This window comes from Peromyscus californicus, unplaced genomic scaffold (assembly GCF_007827085.1).
Source record: "Peromyscus californicus insignis strain IS unplaced genomic scaffold, ASM782708v3 Scaffold_9__1_contigs__length_137607984, whole genome shotgun sequence".
Taxonomy (NCBI): Eukaryota; Metazoa; Chordata; class Mammalia; order Rodentia; family Cricetidae; genus Peromyscus; species Peromyscus californicus.
The window spans coordinates 44,736,251-44,757,612 of NW_026294617.1; the positions used below are offsets into that span (position 1 = coordinate 44,736,251).

The window sequence follows — 21,362 nt, forward strand, 5'->3', positions numbered from 1 at the left end:
TGAGGGGATTAAACATTGCACTCCTCATGCCCCCCTAACCCATTGTGGTCTGGATAGGAGTTATTTCATGCAGTGTTCAGTGAGTGATGGACAGAAGAAGCCAAAATTCCTGGTAGTGATTCAATGGCTGCTTGAGCAGTTAGTTTTCAATTTTGTCTTGTACAAAAGCACCAATAGGTTTTAAAAAAAACCTTTGTTAAGATTTTTTAAAGATGCATTATTATAAATATTTAAAACAAACCCCAGTTGACTAACTTTATAGTAGTTAAATTATGCAATAACGCCATCACTGTTATGTTATCTCTCTGTAAAGAAATCTCCCCTTGAAAGCAAAAGTATGCATACAATTACAGTTCGCTGAATTTTAAATGCCTTTCTAGAAAGCAAACATCATGGCTGACATGAGTAGCCAGGAAAACATGTATTGCTGCATTCTTTCCTTATTTTTTTCTTTTTTGTTTGAAATGTTTTATTACATTAATTATTTAACTGTGTGTGTGTGTGTGTGTGTGTGTGTGTGTGTGTGTGTGTGTGTGTGTGCGCACAGGCCATGAAGTCTATCTACACGGAGGTTAGAGAACAACCTGAAGGACTTGGCTCTTCCTAGCTCAGGTCAGCAGTCTTAGCAGCGTGAGCCTGTAGCCACTGAGCCACCTCATAGGCCCTTTCTTTTGTTTTTAAATTATCTTTTAATTAAAGCAGCCTTGGAAATTCCTAATGATCTAAAAGGCCTGCCCAGAACTAACTCTCGCAGAAAATCTACACATTTATGCAAAGTGATCATTACTACTAGAAGCACAGACATAAGTCGGCAGGGTTCCTTTGACCTTGGCAAGGGTCCTTTCTTTTCCATGGTAGATATGCTAATACTACCTGATGTGTGAATGCCAAAATCATAGGAATCCAGGTGTCAAGACAGCCCACCAGAAAGGAGGGAGCACAGAAGTCTATGTTTTGTGATTTTAGTCTCCATATAGGGTATAGGGCTGGGGGAAAAAAGAAAAGAAAAGAAGAGTCAAATCAGACAGATATACCTTTATCTGACACATTGGGTAATATGAGTGCATATTAGTTATTCCAAAGGTAACAACTATCCAGAGATATCTAAGACCCTGGGCAACCTGTTCTTTAACCAGGCAGCCTATACCAAGGGGAAAGTCATCCTCATGATAACCCTGGAGCTAACAGGCTAGAAGATGCAAAAGGCACAAGAAGGTGATGTAATTGGTAGGGAGATGTAGGCTTGGTGGATTTCTCTGTCTCTACCAGGAGGATGGGTCATCGATGAACATACTTTTAATTAAGGAAGTTTCAGAGGATTCTTTATCACATGGGTAAACAATTTCTTAGAGTAATAGAGAGGTTGTCAATGATTCTTTTATGTTCAAAACACTCTCTATTGTGCTGTAGGTCACTGAGAGGCTGTGGAAGGTGAGAGCTGTTCAATACTCATGGCCTAAGGTCTGCAGAAATTTCCATAATATACAGAATGATCCTACAGGGACAAGAATGCTAAGCTGCAAATTTTCATTTCTCCTGGCTATCTCAGCTCCTTTGCCTCATTTTCCATAAACACCCTTAACAACATGGATTGTTAAACTGCCTTTTTAAAAATAAGCCTGGGAATTGAAATTAAAACTTCAGCCGATCAATCTACCTTAATAAAAAAGGAAGTCATACAACCCTAAGCATGCATTCAGCAGCAGGGAAAACACTGTGTGGATGGAATGAGGCTTTGAAATATACTTGCAGAAGCAGCAACTGTTTATTTGATTATCCCCTCTTGGAACTTTGGATTTGAGCTGCATAGATGCCTGGTAAGCTACCTGGTCCTTTTACTCACTGTGAGGATTTCTCTTTGTTCTGTATTTAGTTTTATTCATCTCTTGTTCCCAATCAGTTGTGGGTTGACACACTAATGGTCAAATGAACATCCCAGAAAGAATGGCATTTTCTAAGGTTTATTTCAAACTGAAGTTACAAACCTAAGTCGTTAGTCTACTGAGCCCATTAAAAGGAATTCACTGTTCTTACCAAACACAGACAAAACATCAAACAGGAAAATTCATCCAATTTAAAGCAGATTGAAGAAGAGCTTGAAATGGGGAATTTAGTGCCAGAGCAACAGGGTCCACTCAGCAGAGTTTGATGACGTAGGGCGGTGAAGGATGAAATATCTTTCAGCATCCATTCTTGCCAGTGGTGATTCACCCCTTTTTCCATGGAGACCCAGGCTACAGGGTTGGTTACCTGTACAGCTCAGAGAAGGCCTGGCACGCTTCTGTAGGTGAGATTGAGGGACTGAGGGCTTGGGAGGTCCTCTTCCTGGTAAGGTTGGCTTGAGCAGACATTGGAGGTTTGTTGTTTTATTGCTTCTGTGTTGCATTTTAGACACATGGAAATTTCTCAGGTCACTCTATCAATTAGATGCTGCCATGTCCATCCTTGCTTTTCCAGCCTCTCTTGTGGAAAAGGCATGAATTCTTGGTGTAGATTCCTCCAGTGTGAAGGAAGCCTCAAGTGCTTTTCCAACCCTCCCAGAGATCCTCAGATTACCCAATATCCACCTGTAAGCGCCTTTTGGTCAAATCAGGCAGAGTTCTACTGTTTGCAGCTTGGAACACTGATGTTCATACATAAATATCAGTGCTTGCTTTGCTCTAACTGCTGTGGAGGGTATGGAAAATTTTCATTTATATCCCCTAAGGGAATGTTGTTACTGAATGTTGATTGCTCTGCTGTAGTCTAAATTAATTAAATGACACAGTATCTATTGTGGAAAACAAAACGAAGACCATTTTACACAGTCTACTGTAAATGGTGATTATAATGTGTGATCTTTCTAGAGAAATAATAGCAAACAATGTGTTCATTCAGAAAGCTCCTGTTGGAAACACCAAGGCTGTCCTCTAAGCTGAAATCCATTTCCTCCTTCGCACTCATGGAGCCAACTCTCCAATGATTTAACGACAAAAAGATTGCAGGAAAATCCAGTGTAGGGGTAAGAGATGGAAACAGAATGAGTATAGGAATTGTGCTCCAGGTAAATGTGAAGTCAGCGAGCATTTCTCCACACTGGAGGAAGCAGACTGTGATTTCTGATTGTCAAAACTAAACCAAGGCTGTTTTGGATGCTCTGCTCTACTTCTTAGGTCCACTCAAAAGTCAGAGACCCAAGATGCAAAGGTCTGCTCAGCTCTGAAGCAACCCTGTGCACACGGAATCGATTCACTAGTGCCATTTTGTGATACTGAGTGCCTCGTGAGCACATACACTACAGTATATTTATAATTGCTCCATCCTCACAGCTTCCTGTGACATGTTTTATTTTCATATCACTTTGCAGACAGGGAAATTGAGGCTTAGGAGTGTTAGTTGCTGTGCAATGTAGTCTGTGGCTAGTAGATAGCACTGAGGGGACACAAGTCCTAAGCAGCCTTAAACCATCCTTGATGATTTGCTGATATCTCATCAAATTCTCTTTTGAGTGTAAAATAAGTTGGCATGAATGAATGATCTGAGCTCCTTTGTAAAACATTGCCATCCCAGAAAAGTCAGGGTTTAATGACAAAAAACAAAACAAAAAAAACATGTGACACATGACGCAGACCAAACTGTAAGAGACAGAATTCAACCACTTACATGGGAAGGTCCCAGGGATGGCTTTCATCTTCTGCTGTCATCTCCAAACAAATATTTTCTTTAAGAAGAGGGAGAAAGTCAGGCCTCAACCTAGGGATACAGCTTGGCTGGCAGAGTGCCTGCCTAGAGTCCAAGAAGGCCTGAGTTTGAAGCTCAGAGCTGAACAGAAACCAAGTGTGGTCTGCACAACTTGGAGGGAGGAAGCATGAGGACCGGGAAGTTCACCACCATCCTCAGCTGCCTATGGAGTTCTGAGCTATTTCTGGAATACAAGGGACCCTGTCACAAAACAAAACAAAAATCAAACCCCCGACCAAACAAAACCAAGGCCAGGCCTCTCTCATACCTTCATCCTAACTCAGAAGACCCTTAAATGGCCTTCTTCCCTCATTTTTGGCCACTTTCCTTTTATGCCCCATACCTCTGGTCGCCTCCTCTATGTTCCCCCAAATATCTCTCCAACCTTCCCTAAGAAGACCCGTGATAGTGTCATCCCACAACTGGATCCTAGGACATGCTCACCTCCACCCAGGTACCCAAAGGAGACTCAGAATGCAGTTTTGCCTCCACTGAACTTTTTGAAGCTAGCATCACTCCCTCAATTTGGACCCAAACTACAGGTAACAAAATCAAAAAAGGCTCTGAGCAGGTATGACAGAGAGAAACCTGAATAGTCATCCAATTAGTCTTTAGGAAACTGATAGTTTCTATTCGAAGTGTCCCCTGAGGCTCACTGTTAAAGGTGGGATCAGCAGCCAGGGGAGGTTCTTGGGAGGTGGCCAGACCTTGCAGAAGTGAACAGAAAGTCATTTAGATGATGCCCTGGAAGAGGAGACTCTGCTCTTGAGCTTCTCGAGTGCTTTCTCCTCTTTCCTCCCCTCTTCTCCTATCTTCTCACCCTCTCCCTTCTCTTTATTCCTATCTACCCCCCTCCTCTTCCTTCTTTCTGGATATCATGAGGCAAGCAGTTCATCTCCAACATGGGCTCTCCACATGATGTCCTGCTTCATCACAGGTCTAAAGCAATAGGACCAAATGGTCAAGAGTTTTCTAAACCTGAGAGCCCCAAGAAATACTTCCGTCCGTCTTTTTCAAAGATATTTTGCTCCTGTATGTACTTGGGAGTTCTTATGCACTATCTTATTTGAGCCTGAAAACAAATTTGGGGAGTTTTATTATTCTTATTCTAAAATATACTGATGAAGGTATCAGTCTCATGAAAGTTTGTGCTCAAGGATGCCTGGCTGCCGAATGGAGGTGCCAGGGTAAGACACAGACATCAGATGATACAAAGCCATTCTTCTGCCTCTGGGATGTGACCACTGCTGTGGTCCACTTCATCTATTCAACCAGAGAGGAGCATCTGTGCTTCCTCCTCAATGTCACTCTCTGCCCATACATTATCATCTGAAAATTAATTATTAAACCTGTGTACCCCTTTCTGTTTGTCCTTAGGGAGGCACAAGCTATACTTGCCTTTATTACAGTCAAATGTCTTCTTACCACACATGGTCCAAGGCTCAAGCTCCGGTAGTTCCAGTAGCTGCATGCGTGGAAAGCATTGAAGCAGTGACACAAGACAGCTTACAGATATCTCTGCAGTGGATGATGCTACATGACTGCTTTTAACTCTTTTCTCAACATTCACACTGTAAATAACAAGTTGATTTGCCTTAATCTGTTGGAGGGGTTTCAATTAGGTAGAGAAGTCTTTGTGTTAGGAAGTCAAGCTACATAGGAAATTTTTTAATTTTATTTTTGAAATTATAGCTACACCATTTCCCACTTCCTTTTCTTCCCTTCAAAGCTTCCCATCCACCCTTCCTTATTCTCTTTCAAATTCATGGCCTGTTATTTTTTGTTGTTGTTGTTTCATGCACAGGATTTTATAATAAATCAGCAAGATTCTTTAAAAATAGCAACAGTTGTTTGTAGATAAAAAAAATAATTCAAACCATCTGAGCTTTTTCTCCCCCTCCTCTTCATTTTTACTTCAAAAATAAGAACAATAAAACCAATATCCGTGTTTCTGAGTTATATCTTGGAAATATTGCTAGAATAATCCTAAGCAATTTAATGAAGTGCAACATTTTCTGGAGACATGGGATAAAACTGCAACGTGGACCTCTTACCTTCTCTTCAAACAAGAAAATATGGTTACATTTAAGAAACCAACAAGTATCTTTTAAGTAACTTTTAAATCCATTTCCTTTTTTCCTGTTGTGTTCCCTACACCCCGTCACCAATTTTCTACAATTCTAAACTTTAAGGCACAAGGCAAGAGTAATTACTCCAGAAAGACGATCAACCCGATGTTGATGAAGTCAGCATGCAAAAACAATGAAATCACACTTGCTCGTAAATACTACTGAATTTATTGTGTTTCCTGGAACCAAGCTTACATGGTATAAGTCCTGTGCCCAACTTTAACTAACCAGTCTCCATTACAATTCTTTCATTTGTTTTCTCTTCCAAACTGTCTTTTTCCTAATGTCTTCTCAATGTGCAAGAACCATTCCTCACTACACACACACACACACACACACACACACACACACACACACACACACAGCTTCCAACCATCCTTTTTCTTTCAGTTTGTATGGGAAAAGAAAAACATTCAGGGCAACATAAACGCTGCATTTATTTTACTCAACTCAATGACAAAGCTATGTCTACACTTGAATAAAGTCCAAGCAGTATGCATGCACCATGTACATGATCACTAGGGTCTGTGGAGTCACATTTGTTTCTGTGTTTTGCCTCATTTCATGGCATTTATAAGATGACCCTATAAAACAATGCTTTTGTAAATTTTGGGCAGGTGATACAATATATAATAGTACTTTTCAACAATTCATGCCTTCATTTTTGTCTATGTGAATTATATATTTCACAATTTCACTCATCTCAGTTATAAATTTAAGACATATTTTTTACAAACTCAACAGGTTGTCCATAAGCAAATGACCTTTCTTGTTCCAATCTTAAGTCTTGAAAGATAACCATTTAATTATTTCCAGGTCATCACTGTCCTGCAACTTTTGAGGTTCCATTTTGTAATGTGATCGTTTACGTGTCAGCTTGACTGGGCCATGAGGTGGCCAAATTACACATTTTTCTCAGTGTATCTGGGAAGATGTTTCCAGCTAAGACTAGCATTTGAATCAGAGAATCATTAAAGCAGATCACCCCTCTCTGTTGAGACTCTGAATAGAACAAAAATGTGGAGAAAGGAAGGGCTTGTCTCTTTCTGCTCCTTATCACTTTAGTTTGGATACCTTACCCTGTTTTCTCCTGTTCCTAGACTGCCATTCACACCATTAGTTTGCCTGGTCTCCAGCCTTCGAACATGAACTGAACTTAACCACCAGCTTTGCTGAGTCTCCAGCTTGTAGATGACAGACTGTGGGACTTGGCAGCCTTTATAATTTTGAGTCAGCACTTTATGTTTTGAGATTTGTCTCTTTCTCAGTGTGTGTGTGTGTGTGTGTGTGTGTGTGTGTGTGTGTGTGTGTGTAAACTAGATAACTAGATAGATGATAGATAGATAGATAGATAGATAGATAGATAGATAGATAGAGATAGTAGATACTCAACCCAAAAATATAACTCATAGCTAAAAGAGAATAATGTTAGCTAGATAGACAAGAATTAGTGTACTTGGAGGCCATTGGAGATAGACTCCGTCTCCCTCACGGTCAGCTTTGGATTCCATTTCTATTTCCCGGGTAACAAATGTAAGGAAGCTTCATATTTGCCCTTCTTTAGCATTTAAAATATCATATAAAAGGTGGAAATACCAGGACTTTGTGGATGCCCATAGAGACATGCTATTCTGATCCGCTCCAAAGACTTGAACTTTAACTAACATTGTCTCTTCTCTTAAGAGTTAATCCAGTTAGGCCTATGAGCTGGCCAGGAGACCACCTTTCAGGAAAGCTGATTCACTTGAAGAGAAGCTTAAGGAGATAGGAGGACATGTATCCCCCAGTAAGATGGTATACTCGTAGCTCTTCAAAGCCTCCAAACCCTGTGTGCAGTGCACTCACAGAGAGAGCAGCTTTGCTAAGTCTGCCTGCTTCTCTGAGTTCTGTCTTTAAAAAAAAATCACACCTTTTCCTTTTCTCCATTTCTATTTCTTCTTTGGATACTGGCCAAAATCCTAAATATGCTTCCCCTGTACTTCAGCTTTTGGTACTGTTTCTCTGACCCCCACGCCTCTTTCCTGTCCCCTTCCCCCTAGCAGTTGCTGACATTTACAGCTTTCTGGACTTGTTTTTCTCTCAAACTATAACAAAATGGTCCTTGAGTCTCCTTCTGAATACATTTTTAATTCTTTCATTATTGAGCCTAAGAACTCACAAAAGGGACCCAGATTTCCCAGGGAACATTAAGAGATAGTTTCTTCTTGAGCCAAAAGTGTGACCAAGGCTTGGTGTATTAACTGCATTTCTTGTTGTGATAAAACCAACTTGAGGAAGGAAAGGCTTATCTGGGTTACAGTTTGAGGATTGGAAGTCATGGCAGCTGAGGCCAAGGTAGCTGGCCACACTGTGTTTATACTCAGAAAGCAGAAAACAATGAATTATAATGTTTAGGCTACTACTTTCTCCTCCTTCAGTAGCCTGGGATCCTGGTCCATGGAATGGTGTCATTTATATCTAAGGTGGGCTTTCCTACCCAATTAACTTAATTTAGATTAAGCACAGATACCTGTCTCTCTAGTGATTCTCCATTTCATCAAGCTGACAATATTAACCATAATCCTCAGGAATATAGATTTCGGTTGCCCTGAAAAGCATGTTTCACTGTGGAAGTGATTACATAAGCTTTTATTAGCTAAAGGGCAAAGAAATTCGTATGTCAAGAATTTATCAAATACACTGTAAAGGACCATCAGTAGGCAGATTACATCAAAGTGAGGAAAACAGTTTTGAGTCTCAGATGTTAGGTGATGACTTTTTTAGCTTTCGGATTGGTGGAATTTGGTGGTCAGATAAGCACACATTTGAAAAGCTTTAATAGTCATAAGGACGTGAAGTGAAGCATCAGGCGAGCAATGAGTAACTTTTGGAGGAACTGAAAGTCAACAAAGACACCCTGACTCTGGTCTGGAACATTTTAACTCCCTGTAATTAGCAGGTTCAGCCATTTGGTCTTGTAGACTCTTTAATATAGGTGCAGCTTTTCTTTTTCCTGGAAACTTCAGTTTACAACATACTCCATATGTTTCAGGAATATAGGATGCATGCACTGCTGGTTCTTCTTTGCTGAAGAGTCCTGAATAATACACTTTTGAACTTGCAGCTATACCTTGACCCATCTCAAGTGTGATGAATATTTGCATACTAGGAGTGGGTTTGGTTTTTAGGCTCTGTAAAATTTTGTACCAAGTTTGGTAAAGAATATTGAAGTTGGCTAGAAAAATCAGCAATAGCAGTAGCAACAAGCAATACAGTGTGTAAGTAACTCCCGAGATACCAGGTTTCTTCTGTGACACATAGATTAGCTCCAAAGATCATTTATAAAAAAGATATTCAAAAGTGATTTATGAAATGTCAGAACAAAAAGCAATATTCCCATGGACAAGGGTATGGTGTTCATTTGGAAGTTTTAGTCTTTGCATGTGTGTTTTGTAAAAGCAAGTTCATTAATTTGTAGATTTACATCAGAGCTCACTTGTCTGATGGCTGCCATGCTTGACTGTGCAGGGGACGCATACCCTGGAATTTGCGGCTCTCTCCTTCTCCCTATCCTCTCAGCCCTGAGACTCAAATATTTGTCATTGGAGAGGTGATGTCCTCCTCATGTTGGCTCCATCTAAAGTCAAGTCTCTGATATTCTTTTCAAATTCACTGTCATCTCAAAGTCACCTGTAGCTGAAGATACAGTGGCTTATACAAAGCCACTCAATGAATAAGGACCGAAGGTCATATTACAATCTTGGTCTACACAAACGCCTTTAAGAAATCATTTCTCCTCTCTCCCACAGTCTCTGAGGTTACCAGACCCAGTTTTATTAGGCCCTCTGTGCCCTGCTCTGCAACCTGGGAGCCGACTCCTGTGGTACTGTCCTTCTCTTCTGGCTTCCTGTTGCATCAGATGGATCAGAGAGCACGAGGAGAAAGCTTGGCTCCTATGCCCTGCATGTGACACACACACACACACACACACACACACACACACACACACACACACACACGCGCGCACACACACGCACACAAATACACACACATCCACGCACCCTATGCATACTCCTCACATATGTACCTCCCACATATATATACATCTATACACATATATGTACATACAAACATACATACATACAAATAAACACATGTACACATATACATGTAAGCACATACATCTACATTCACTTCCTGTGGGAGTGTCTTGGCTGAGGCTATGGCTCTGCTTCCATGAAGAGACCAGTAATAACTCCAGAAGGTTGTATCTCTGGCTGGAAGGGGTGCAAACATCTATTGTTGCTGGTCCTGGGATTCTTCACCTCCCCGACAGGACTTCTTCAAATAGTCCTTTTAGTAAACTCCTTCTGATGTACCTTTCCAATATGCCTTCTATTTCCTGCGTAGTTCCTGTCTGATGGAGTTCTCTAATGTGTATAAGAGTTCCAAGAAGGACGATTTAAGACTTCTTTTCACCTCACTGTTGTCTGTACCTCTGACCACACTATGTTACTAGCAGGTCCAGGGTAATTTTACAGTCACAGACATGCTCAAAGAATAGTAGCTTGCTTTTCTAAGGGGGCCTTTGCTTTCCATTTTGTTATTTTTTAAAGTCAACTTAAGAAGACTTTAATAGTCAACCATCATCATCCATTAAAGGGAACTGCTTATTCAAAACATTTGGCTCAGAGTTGGCAAATAGACCCCAAAGCTACTTCTTTTTATCCAGGCTTTATTTAAAAACCTCTGAATTAAAAAGCCTATAATTAATTAGGTAGGGCTCCTTTTTTTTTTTTTTTTTTTTTTTTTTTTTTTTTTTTACTTGCCTGATTCATGAAGTCCACCTTGCCCCAGCCATGTCCCTGCTGACCTGACTGCAGTTTTCTCAGCCTCTCTCTCTGGACCCCATCCAGCTGGCCTATCTAATTGTAACCACTGGGATGTAACTGGACTCGGACAGCATTCTTCCTTTTGAGTAATCGCATCAATGAGTTATATTAGCTGTCATATTAAAGTAGCTCCCTGCTAACCTCTGGTAATATGAGAACATAGTTACCATTAGTTTTTCTTTCAGTTGGGTAACACTGTTTTCTCAATGTTTTTGCCTCCTGCATCTACGCCGTCATGAAAAGCAGGAGAAGACGCAAAAGCAGGGAGGTTTGAGAGTGATTTGAGATTCATTCTATGTAAGCATTCCCTCTAAATTAAAACAAACACATTAAGCAAAGAAGTTGTGAAGCTTCAGCATGATGAACTGAAAGGGTGGGGGTGGAGGGCAGTAATCCCAGCTCTTCCTGCGGGACAGGACTTGGGGAGCATCTTACCCAATTTGGAAATCACTAGGGGTACCAGCTGTAATCGTCATGTCAGGTTTTTTTTAAACCACCTTTGTCCTTTCTCTGACAATATTAAACTAAAATTAAAGGAAATATCAATAGCTTACTCACCTGCTATATTCTATTACTCATCTAAGATTAAGGCAGAAAGAACATTCCAGTTTCTCATCTCCAGAAACACAGGCTCAAGCCATTTTACCAATTTGAAGGCATGTTTACAGACATGCCTGGGATTGCATTCTTTTCCTATTTAAAATGGATCAAATATACTTTGCTTTCCATGTCTTGTGATGCCAATATATTTCTCGATGAGTGTGATTTGAAAATAACAAACACAGATTTCATAAGCTGATGTCACCTGTCATAAATTCAAATTTTCCAACCTCGTTAAACTCAGACTCGTGCTACTTGGCATTGCCATGGTCTCTCCATCTTTCCGCACTTGCCCTGGAGGCAGGAAGACAGCAAACAGGAAAATCAAACAGAGACATAGATGAGAAGTGAGGAGAACTGGAGAGGACTACTTTTGCATACAAAATTCAAAGTAGCAGTTGTCTATTTATATACACCCGGTCTCTTTGCCACGTGACTCCGGCTGTGGAGGAAGGGTCGTAGTTATCAACAGTTTTAAGAAAAAGAAAATGATCTGATTGAATAAAAATGCATCAAATCAAAAAAGTCATATTTTGATAGTTTTCCTTATGCTATCCTGATTCCTTATTTTCTCTCTTCCCTCCCTTCTCTCTTCTCTCCTCCCTCCCGTCTTTCTATTCGCCCTTAGTTCAACAGAGTGACCCATGCCGGAACACAAATAACAGAATTCTATAAATAGAAACACGGAAACAGAAGTGGACGTCGTAAAAATATATTAATTAGCTGCGAGTCATGGCATCTTGGGTATCAAGCTGAATGTTGAAAAGAGGGGGATTCTCTATTTGGCACGGCCTGCTAATGTACCATTAGTGTAAATACCCAGATTGAATTCCCAGGCTCCTGACGGCCACTTCTGCCACTTTTAACAGCTGTCACGGCTCCTTCCACGGCTGCCTGTGTCCGCCCCTACCCTTGCTCTGCCTCCTTTGGTAGAAAGCTGGCTTGGTAAACTGCCAGCTCCAGAGACAGTTTCCACAGTCACTGATGCCTAGCACCCTGGATATACACACAAGGTCTTCAAGTTCTGTGGAAATCAAACCACCGTGACAAATGCAGTAAAACAGAGCCTTTGTAATGAAATGCTTCAAAACAGAATCAAGTAGGAGAAAGCAGGGTAAGTAGGGATGGGCTTCTACACATGGGATGTGACTTTCTTACTTCAGGCAACATGTTAATGATAATCGAGACAGGGAGATCATTCCTGCTTTGGTCTTCCTCTTTTTGGAATTCTCTTTCTAGCCTTTGCTTAAATACTGGAAGTCCTAGTATAATCCCAAAAGGAGTTCAATACCACTGCAGACACAGGGCAGTATCATTTGCTCTGATTACGTCCCTACATTCTTGGTATCAGAGAAGTAGTCCACCATGGAAGTGGCCCAAGAACATGAGGACCTCCTGGAACAGATACTTTTAATTTTGCTTCAATATTTCCAGGACGTAGGATTACATTACCTTGTCTCTAAGGGATGCTCCAATACCACACAATCCTGGACACGAAGTTTCTGTTGTAGTTTGATGAGAGCTCCCTCTCCTACCATTTTTCCCCAAGCCACAAAGGCATCTACTTCATTGTTCCTGATTTTGCCTTCTCTTTTCCTTTAAAAACGTGAAGACAAGATGACCTGTAAACCTCTCTGCATCAAAAATTGATTGATAGTTTGGCTTCCTTTAAAAGCTCAAACTAAAGACTTCTATTTGAAGACTGAAGTCCTAGAATACAGGAACAATTAATGTGTGTTAAATAAATAAATACGCGAATGCATGGTGTTTTTCCTAAACCCCGTGTTCTCGCCAAACAATAACATTTTTTTCTCAATTATTTTCTTTTTGTGGTCATTTTTTTATTATAAAAACTAGAGAAAGAATCACAGCAGAAAGAGAAGTGGACTCCCACACTATACTTGTTAATTATATAAAATGGAACACTTTTTTTCTTTTGCTTTTATGTAACTTGCTCTTTACATTTTCTGATATGTATTAAAGAAAACATACCTTGATATCAAGGTATGTTGTATAACATATAAAGAACTTGGTACAGGCAGGAAAAACACAATACAATTTTGTTCTCTTTCTTTAAATTACTCTTCAGTTGTTCTGTTCTTGCTAGAGAAGAGTATGGCAAAGGCTATTTGCTTACTCTATTTGTGTCTTTCCTTTCTTTCTGGTAATAAGAATTCAAGTTGGTCTGCCTTCCTTGCAGCTACAGCAACATGAAAAATTCTGCCAACAAATATAATCTACAGGTCATGCATTGCCTTATAGAAGGTCTCTTCTGAAGAAGGGTGAGTGCTTTTCATTCTTCCCCTTTCATGATGTCTAAAAACATAAATTTTATGTTTGGAGCTTCTCCCAGTTTGGCCTCCTATAGGAATGGCAAAGCAAAGAGTTGAAGAGTTTGAGTGACAAGTAAGTCTTTATCTAAATAAAGATTTTATTCACACCTCAACTACCTTTATGTAGACTTCCCTTGCCAGAGAAATAAAATTTCTATCTGTTTAAGCTTTATATTTGAGTTCTGTCTATAATATGCAGCCAAGGATCAGAAGATAATATCAAGTGGACAAAATAGGTGTTAACCTTTAAACCTTAAATGACTCTGTGTGTGTGTGTGTGTGTGTGTGTGTGTGTGTGTGTGTGTGTATGTGTGTGTGTATGTGTGTGTATGCTTTTTAGATTTTGAGTCAGTATCTCATTCATGTAGCCAAAGCTGCCTTTGAACTTTAATCATCCTAATCCTACCTTCTGAGTGCTGAGATTATAGGCCTAGGATACCACACTCTGCTAAATGTTCTTATGTTATTGAGATTCCTTTCATCTTTGTTTCATTAGCTGTGATGATGGTTCACACTTGTAACACTTTTTTTTTTCATTTGTAGCCAGTCTGCATTTTTTGTTTCATGCTCCTTTTGGCCTCTTTAACAATTCATCAGCGTTATTTTCATTGGAATATCTTTTTCCAGACTCAATAACATCATTAATTCACACAATTTAGAAAATATTGAATAGTGTTAAATGGCCTTTGAAGTGCAAGGCTCAGACCAACTTGAATATTAGTACTTATCTATATGATCTTGAACAGGTCCTTTAACCCTTCTGTGCCTGAGTTTTATTCCAAGAAAATCAAGACAATAATATTCTCAAGTTACTTGTGTACAGTGTGAGTCAAGTCATATACGTAAAAATTTTTGTAAATGATAAAGCACAGTAAAAATCTTGGTTATTATAAATACTGTTATAATGTTTTAATAGAAGATGTACATTCTAAGTCTCTTTCTCCACGTTAATATTTAGCAGAACAATAAGAGAGGTGCCTTGAAAGATTTCAATATGTAGTGATTTCTAACACCTTCTTACTGTTTTGAGGACAGAATGAATCTTCAACCCGAGACCTTACTGCAAATGTTAGTAAACTTGGGCAATGGGCATGCACTATGAATATGATTTTTGCTTTAGAGTTGTTTATGTGCATATGATAAATATTTAAGATATTGAATTTGAAGCAGTGGATCTGAGGCTCTTTGTATTATTGGTTCTTCCCATCTCCCTCCTCCCCACCCCATGGTATGGATCAGTGCAACCTGAGCACATTGCCCTTGAAGAGCATGACAGGAGGGAAGGTCAGTCAGTCTTTTATAGCTTGCCAGTCATTTGGGATGCAATTGAAAGCGGCAGTAAAAATTAAGATAGCTTATATCTGTTACTTTCTCATTGTCCAGGTAGACAATCACAGCAAAAATTATTCAAGCTCAATTTTCCCTTCAAAAGCTCTATTGATTATGTCATCATATTTTCTGATGGTTCAAAGATCTTATGTTAACCCCTCAAATGAGCTGGAAGCACTCATTAGATTCCTAGAAGGTATATAAAAATTTCATTTACAAAGAAGGTTCTGATAATGTGTTCAAGTAGAAGCGAACTTAAAATTACATGTATTTACTTTCTCTAGCAGGAGTTTACTGCATCTGGCATACTGATGTGCCCTTTTAAGATGGCCATATATTAGTTTGTCTGTGAGTTTTGTGTATGTCTTTGATCTCAGCATAATTATTAATAGTGCCCGCCTCCACTTCCTACAACAACAATGCATTATAAACTTACGCTATTTTAGAGGCATTTTGTTAAGCTATTTGAGTGAAACAAAAAGCCTTTATAAATTCTAGGCAGGGGCTAATCTTTCATGCACAATCTACCTGATGTGGAACCTTTAAAACAATTTCTCTTATAATCATGCATGGTTACATCCCAGAAACAAGCCGGACTGCCTCATTCAGCACCATTAACACCACTTAGGAAAGAAAGGCTCAAAAACATCATTGCATTTGAACATCTATGTTAGAAGTTGACCAACTTTTTGGCAAGGACTAGACTTACATATTTCAGCCTTTTTTGACCATACAGTTCCTGTTTCAGCTACTCAATTCTGCCTGCCACAGCACAAGAGCAGCTCCACAGTATGTAAGCCGGTGAGTGTGGCTGTGTTCCAATAAAGCTGTACTTATTATAACAGGTCTGGTCCATGGGCTGTAGTGTGCTGACCCCTGATCTATTGTAATCCTTTCTCTTGGTAACTGAATAAAGGGAATCCATACAGCCCAGATTTCTTTTCAAGTATTAAAAGGAGCAAAAGGCAGACAGTTGGCCTTAGTTAGATGGTAATTAATATCATAGCAAGACACTCCCATTTCTCACCAGCAAGGCTTCCATTTGCCCTGTCATCAACACATCCTGTTCAAGCCTCTGAGTTACAGTCCAAGTTTAGCATAATTAAGAACAGAAAGTAAGGTAACACAAATGTGCCCTTCATTGTTATGGAATGGGCCAGCAGCTAGCTTTTATTGTATAGGTGTTTGAAGAATTGTTTGGTGACCAACATCTAATGCAAAGAGGTTTCTAAAAACTTTCTCTTTATTCTGTATCTCTTTGTGTTTTCATAGAATTGGGGGGAAGGGGCACAAACCTACTTTGGGGAAATACATCTGAAGTATATAGATAAACAAGTTTGCCTCTGTGAAAGAATTTGAGAGAGGCAGGAATTGAAACATGCTAGTAGTTAGAACACCCGAGGAAAGTCCATTGCCCTTTAAATCAAAACAGAAGGGGAGACATGAAGGAAAGCCTTGAATAAAATGAAATAAATGCTGAAACTGTACTCAGAAATACATCAAAGCCCTGAATTGTTCTCTTGCCATGTTGGGAACTGTGATAATATGGTATAGTACACAATGTGTGTGTGTGTGTGTGTGTGTGTGTGTGTGTGTGTGTGTGTGTGTGTGTGAACAGGAATTAGAATTAGATATCAAAATGTCAATACCTAGATACTGGAAATATTAAAGAAATGGATTCAGTCTGTAAACAAAGTGTGAGGCACTCCAAATCACCATGCATGGGTGCATTCTTTGCTGGCTGGCCTGGAAGAGGAATCCCCAGTCGGGCGTGAGTAGACCATCTCTCCTGAAGAGGTAGACACTAGCAGCCTGGGGAAAGAGGAAACATGAAAGCAGATCTAGATTTGCCTTGCAATGACAGCTGCATATTAATCTAAAGAATTTCTAAAAAAATCAAAAAGACATTTTTCTGCAGAATACACCCCTAGAGCCTCAATCATAGTACAGGGGAATACACTTGAAACAGGATTGATTTAATCTTAAAGGGAAGAGTCCTTTGAAATGCTACCAACCGTAGTTGTCTTATTTGGTTTTCAATCCTATAACAAAATTGTGCCATATTGTGTCAAATAAGAAGATAATATAACAGCTTTAAACAAATTTTGTAATTATGGGATCAATCAAAAGTGCATTCAAATTGTGTGTATTTGGGAAGTTATGATGTGGAATACTAAGTGGCTTTAAACATAAACCTTTAGTTTTCATTCCGGTTTCAAGATCTGAGTGGGAGGGGTGTGATTTCCTTAATAAAACTTACAGAGTAGGAGGTGTCCTAGGCATTTGAGCTGCTTGATCTTCTCCCTGGAAAACACTGGGCCCTGCCCTTGCGGAGAGTAGACCCAGGAAGGGGCAGCCACGGTCTGATTCCTCTCTCATCAGACCCTACGTATGTGTTTGGTGTGGGGCACTCGGTATACTCGGGTTTCACTAGGACATAGTTTCCAAACCATAAAAAACTGATTGCTGGTGGTAATCGAAGAATTGACAACTGGATCCAATTTGGTTTGACTTTTACAAAACTTTTTCCAGTGTTTGATATCCTTTGAATGAAGAGGAAAAAGATTAGAAAGGGCTCATACAAAAACCAGGCAGAGCTGAATTTGAATCTCCACTCCAATAATTAGTGTCTTGGCCAAGGTTTTCCCTTCTGTACACTGAAGTTGCCTCATCTAAAAATTAGAGGAAGTTTTTTATTTTATGTATACGAGTGTTTTGTCTGTCTGCATGTCTGTGCTGGAACAGTCTGTGTTTCAGAACTAGAACCACACCACCATGTTTTTTCCCCCTGTATCAACATGTTTCTATGGGAGAAGATGGATTGGAGACTTATTTCATTACTTATTCGCTTATTCACTTATTTACATGGGGCCTCATGCTGATCTCAAACATAGGATCTTTCTGCTTCAACCTCTGGAATGCTGGGATTGTGGGCATGCACTACTATATCTGACCTTTTCTGTTTACTCAAAAGCTCCATTGGGTGGCTGCAGAAATGGCTCAGCTGTTAAGAGAACTGGCTGTTCTTTCAGAGAACCCAGTTTGATTTACAGCATCCAAATGCCACAGGACTGCTAACAACTCTCTAGCTCCAATCCCAGGATATCTGATGCCCTCTCTTGGCCTCTGTGGGCACTGCATGCATGTGGTAAACAGATATACATGCAGGCAAAACACGCATACACGTAACAATGAAAGGGGAAAAAATGCAAAAGCTTTCCTGCAAGCTAATTGAGTTTAAGACCGGTTCTCTAGAAAAGCTGAGCCCTTGCTGCCTCAGGAGTGGAGAGAGGAAACAGAAGAGCTCGTAGCCATGTCCTAAAGGTGTGGTTCCCTGCTGGCATCAGCCTCACCTGGACACCTGATAGCCCTATACCACTACTGAACCTCTAACTGTTGGATGGAACCAGCAGGCTGTGGTTTAATGGGTCCTCCAGGGGATTCTGATGGGTGTTTGAGAAGCACTACACCATATCTCTAGACCTCCTGTCGTCAAATTACACACGTGAGCTACATAATTACTGTTGGCCCCACCTTTTCAATCATCCATGAAGCCAGCCCTGAACGGGCAGAGGTGTGAAGAACCCCATGAACACTGTCAAAATGTTTCCACGAAGAATCCTGCTTTAGTTTTCACATTCTCTAAAGACTCGATACAACACACTCTGTCCCTTTCTGACAACAGCATGGAAGCCTTTTAATTAGTCCACCCAGGAGGAAATAGAGATGTGCTCGTTAAGTAATTGCTCTGATTACCAGTAGGCAGGAGTGTGCGTTGTTTCCTGATGCATTTGTTACAAGTGAGCCGTGCTACCAAACTGAAGGCTTCTTAAGAGGGGGTTGACATAAAAGGACAGGAACAAGCCGTGGAGGGGAGTGGGGGGTGGCACTGATGACAGGAACAGTCCCTGAGCCAAACATACACAGAGACACACTCACGACACTCACAAATGCCAGTTCACACTATGAAGACCGATCAACGGCCTGCACTCTAGGGAAATGAGCATTAATATTCCTGAAAGTTTCGGGAAAGTATCAAAGCTTGCCACAGTCCTCCAAGTTCCAATTGCGGGGAGGTACACCATGGTTTGGTTTTGTTTTTTAAGGTTATATTTTCCTGAAGGTGACTCAGTCCCCAGATCCAGACCCAGGTTACAGAAATATAAACAGTCTGTCACATGCCATTTACAGGAAGGCCCCAGACTCTAATTGTCTATCAAGTTTTAGCACACACTTATCTCTGGCAATGAGTCTAAGTAACAGCACCACAAACCTTGAAGCTGAAAGTTGACTCCATCACATCCTCCTCCGACCTCCCCAATTAAATGGTCTCTCTTATAGTTCTGTCCTCCTACTATTCAGTACCCTCCATCTTAAGTCACAGGAATTGGAGCCCCTGCTGGGTGGGCCTTGTTGGAACCACAGAGGAAAGGGCTCTGGATACAAGCTTAACACCTTACCAAAGGGGAAGAAAAGGCTCCAAATAAGTGACTATACTTTCTGCTCTTTAAATACCCCCCAAATGAGAATTTAATTAGTTTAGTTCAATCAAGTTGCCTTGGATTGAATATTTACCACTGTGTAATGAGCACAATCTCTCCAGTGATAACCTCTGCTATAGATGCCGCCTGTCAGGAAAGTCTGAATGGTCTAAGTGACGCGGGGGTAATGGATCGACCAGCACCATTGCCACATGGACTTAAAACTGGCACAGTATTTGTTTCTCCCGCATTGTTGGCTTTCTAAGTAGATCTCCTCCACCTTTGCCATAGGTTTGGGGAGACATTGTTTAAACCAAAATGTCTAGCAGAGATCTTGGGTACCTTGAACAGTTCCTTGTAGTTTGATATCTGTCCATCAGTCAGGTGCATAGAATACTATTGAACTCACTGCTGTACTCAGCCAACATTTATCTTCATTTTGTTTTATTATTGAGACAGGGTCTCATGTAATTCAGGGTGACGTCAAATTAAATTGCTTTGTAGCTGAGGACAACCTGCCTCTGTCTCTGCCTCTGCTCCTACCCTTGCCCCTGACTCTGAAGGACTGAGACTAGAGGTATGCACCACCACACCCAGTGTCTGAGGTACTAGGATGGAACCCAGGACTCACTCATTCTAAGCAAGTCCTCTGGCAACTAACTTACAGACCCAACCCACTAACTAACATTAGCTCAAGGGTTCCTTTTCTGCTTTTAATCAAAGGAGCTTATGGTCCCCACTTTCCATTGTGTGTGTAGGGGGGTGTGGGTGAGCACGTGTGCACACATGTGTTACTGAAGACTGAACCCAGGACCTCACGCATGCTGGGGCTTTACTACTGAATCCTACCCCATATTCTTTCTTGGACTATTAGGCAAATAAACTAGGGCAGGAACCAGGCTTCTTGGCAGCTGGAGACTTGATTTCTCTGCTGGCTGTCACTTAAAGACCTTCAAATACATGTCTGCCTCTTGGTGGCTTGACAGTCACTGGGCTGGATCTGTCCAAGCCTGGTTTGTTCCAGGAGAACCTGGAGAGAACTCCCTGGGCTGGGGAGCAGCTTCGTTCTGACAGGTGGAGCATTCTGGAGGGATTTCCCCTCACGAGGGGTCCTGGCATTGTATTGTGGCCATTCTGAAATTCTCATAAATGGAATAAAGAGCAGTCCCCGATTTAATCTGCTGCTCCGGCCCCCGTGAGGACACAGCTGTTGAGGGTGTACTGCTCTATTCACAGCCAGTCCCTTCTCTCCAGCCTTGCAATAATTTTGTTGTCTTTGTTATTTTATATCCTGCGGTGACTTCCCTGAGTGCAGTGAGTGATTAATTTAGCTGGTGTCACAGGCTACAACATGTTGATATAAAGGGAAAAAGAGAGAGAGAGAGAGAGAGAGAGAGAGAGAGAGAGAGAGAGAGAGAGAGAGAGAGAGAGTGGAAGGGTGGGAGGCTGCTGGGACAAACATGTACAGAACGCAAGCTCCAGCCCTTGCACAAAGCGCCCCATTGGCCAAAGTGACCCCGTGACATTGTTTTTGTGAACACGAGTATGAACCTCTGAATGGCTGAGTTCCGAAATTCAAAGGCTGACACTCTCCCAGGGCTTTCTCACTTCCCCCACTGCCTCTGAAGCATCAATAGCTTCAGGAAATAATGAAAAACAAATCAGAAATAAAATCAGCCCTTGAAACCCACGATTCTTTATGTAAAGGGCTTCTACCGTTCAAATGCCGGTTTGCAATGGAGAGATTTAGGATCTTGTGTGAAAACACACTCCAGGTCTTTCTTGTTCAAAGCTCCAGGACAGCCTTTCTTCTTCTTGGCCCATGGACCTGACAAAGGGCTCATGTGGCTATGGATTGGGAATGCATCCGACTGCTCCCCGATGCTGAATGGAAGCTTG

The 21,362-nt window shown here is 40.9% G+C and overlaps 1 long non-coding RNA gene across 1 annotated transcript in view; it reads left to right on the forward strand.

Annotated features, from left to right (window-relative positions):
- The first annotated feature begins 12,347 nt into the window (after positions 1-12,347).
- Positions 12,348-21,362, forward strand: part of LOC128106412 (uncharacterized) — a 100,074-nt gene continuing 91,059 nt past the window's right edge. Inside the window, exons 1-2 of the long non-coding RNA XR_008216701.1 lie at positions 12,348-12,434; positions 13,521-13,602. This is a non-coding gene — a long non-coding RNA (uncharacterized LOC128106412). The remainder of the gene's footprint in view (positions 12,435-13,520; positions 13,603-21,362) is intronic.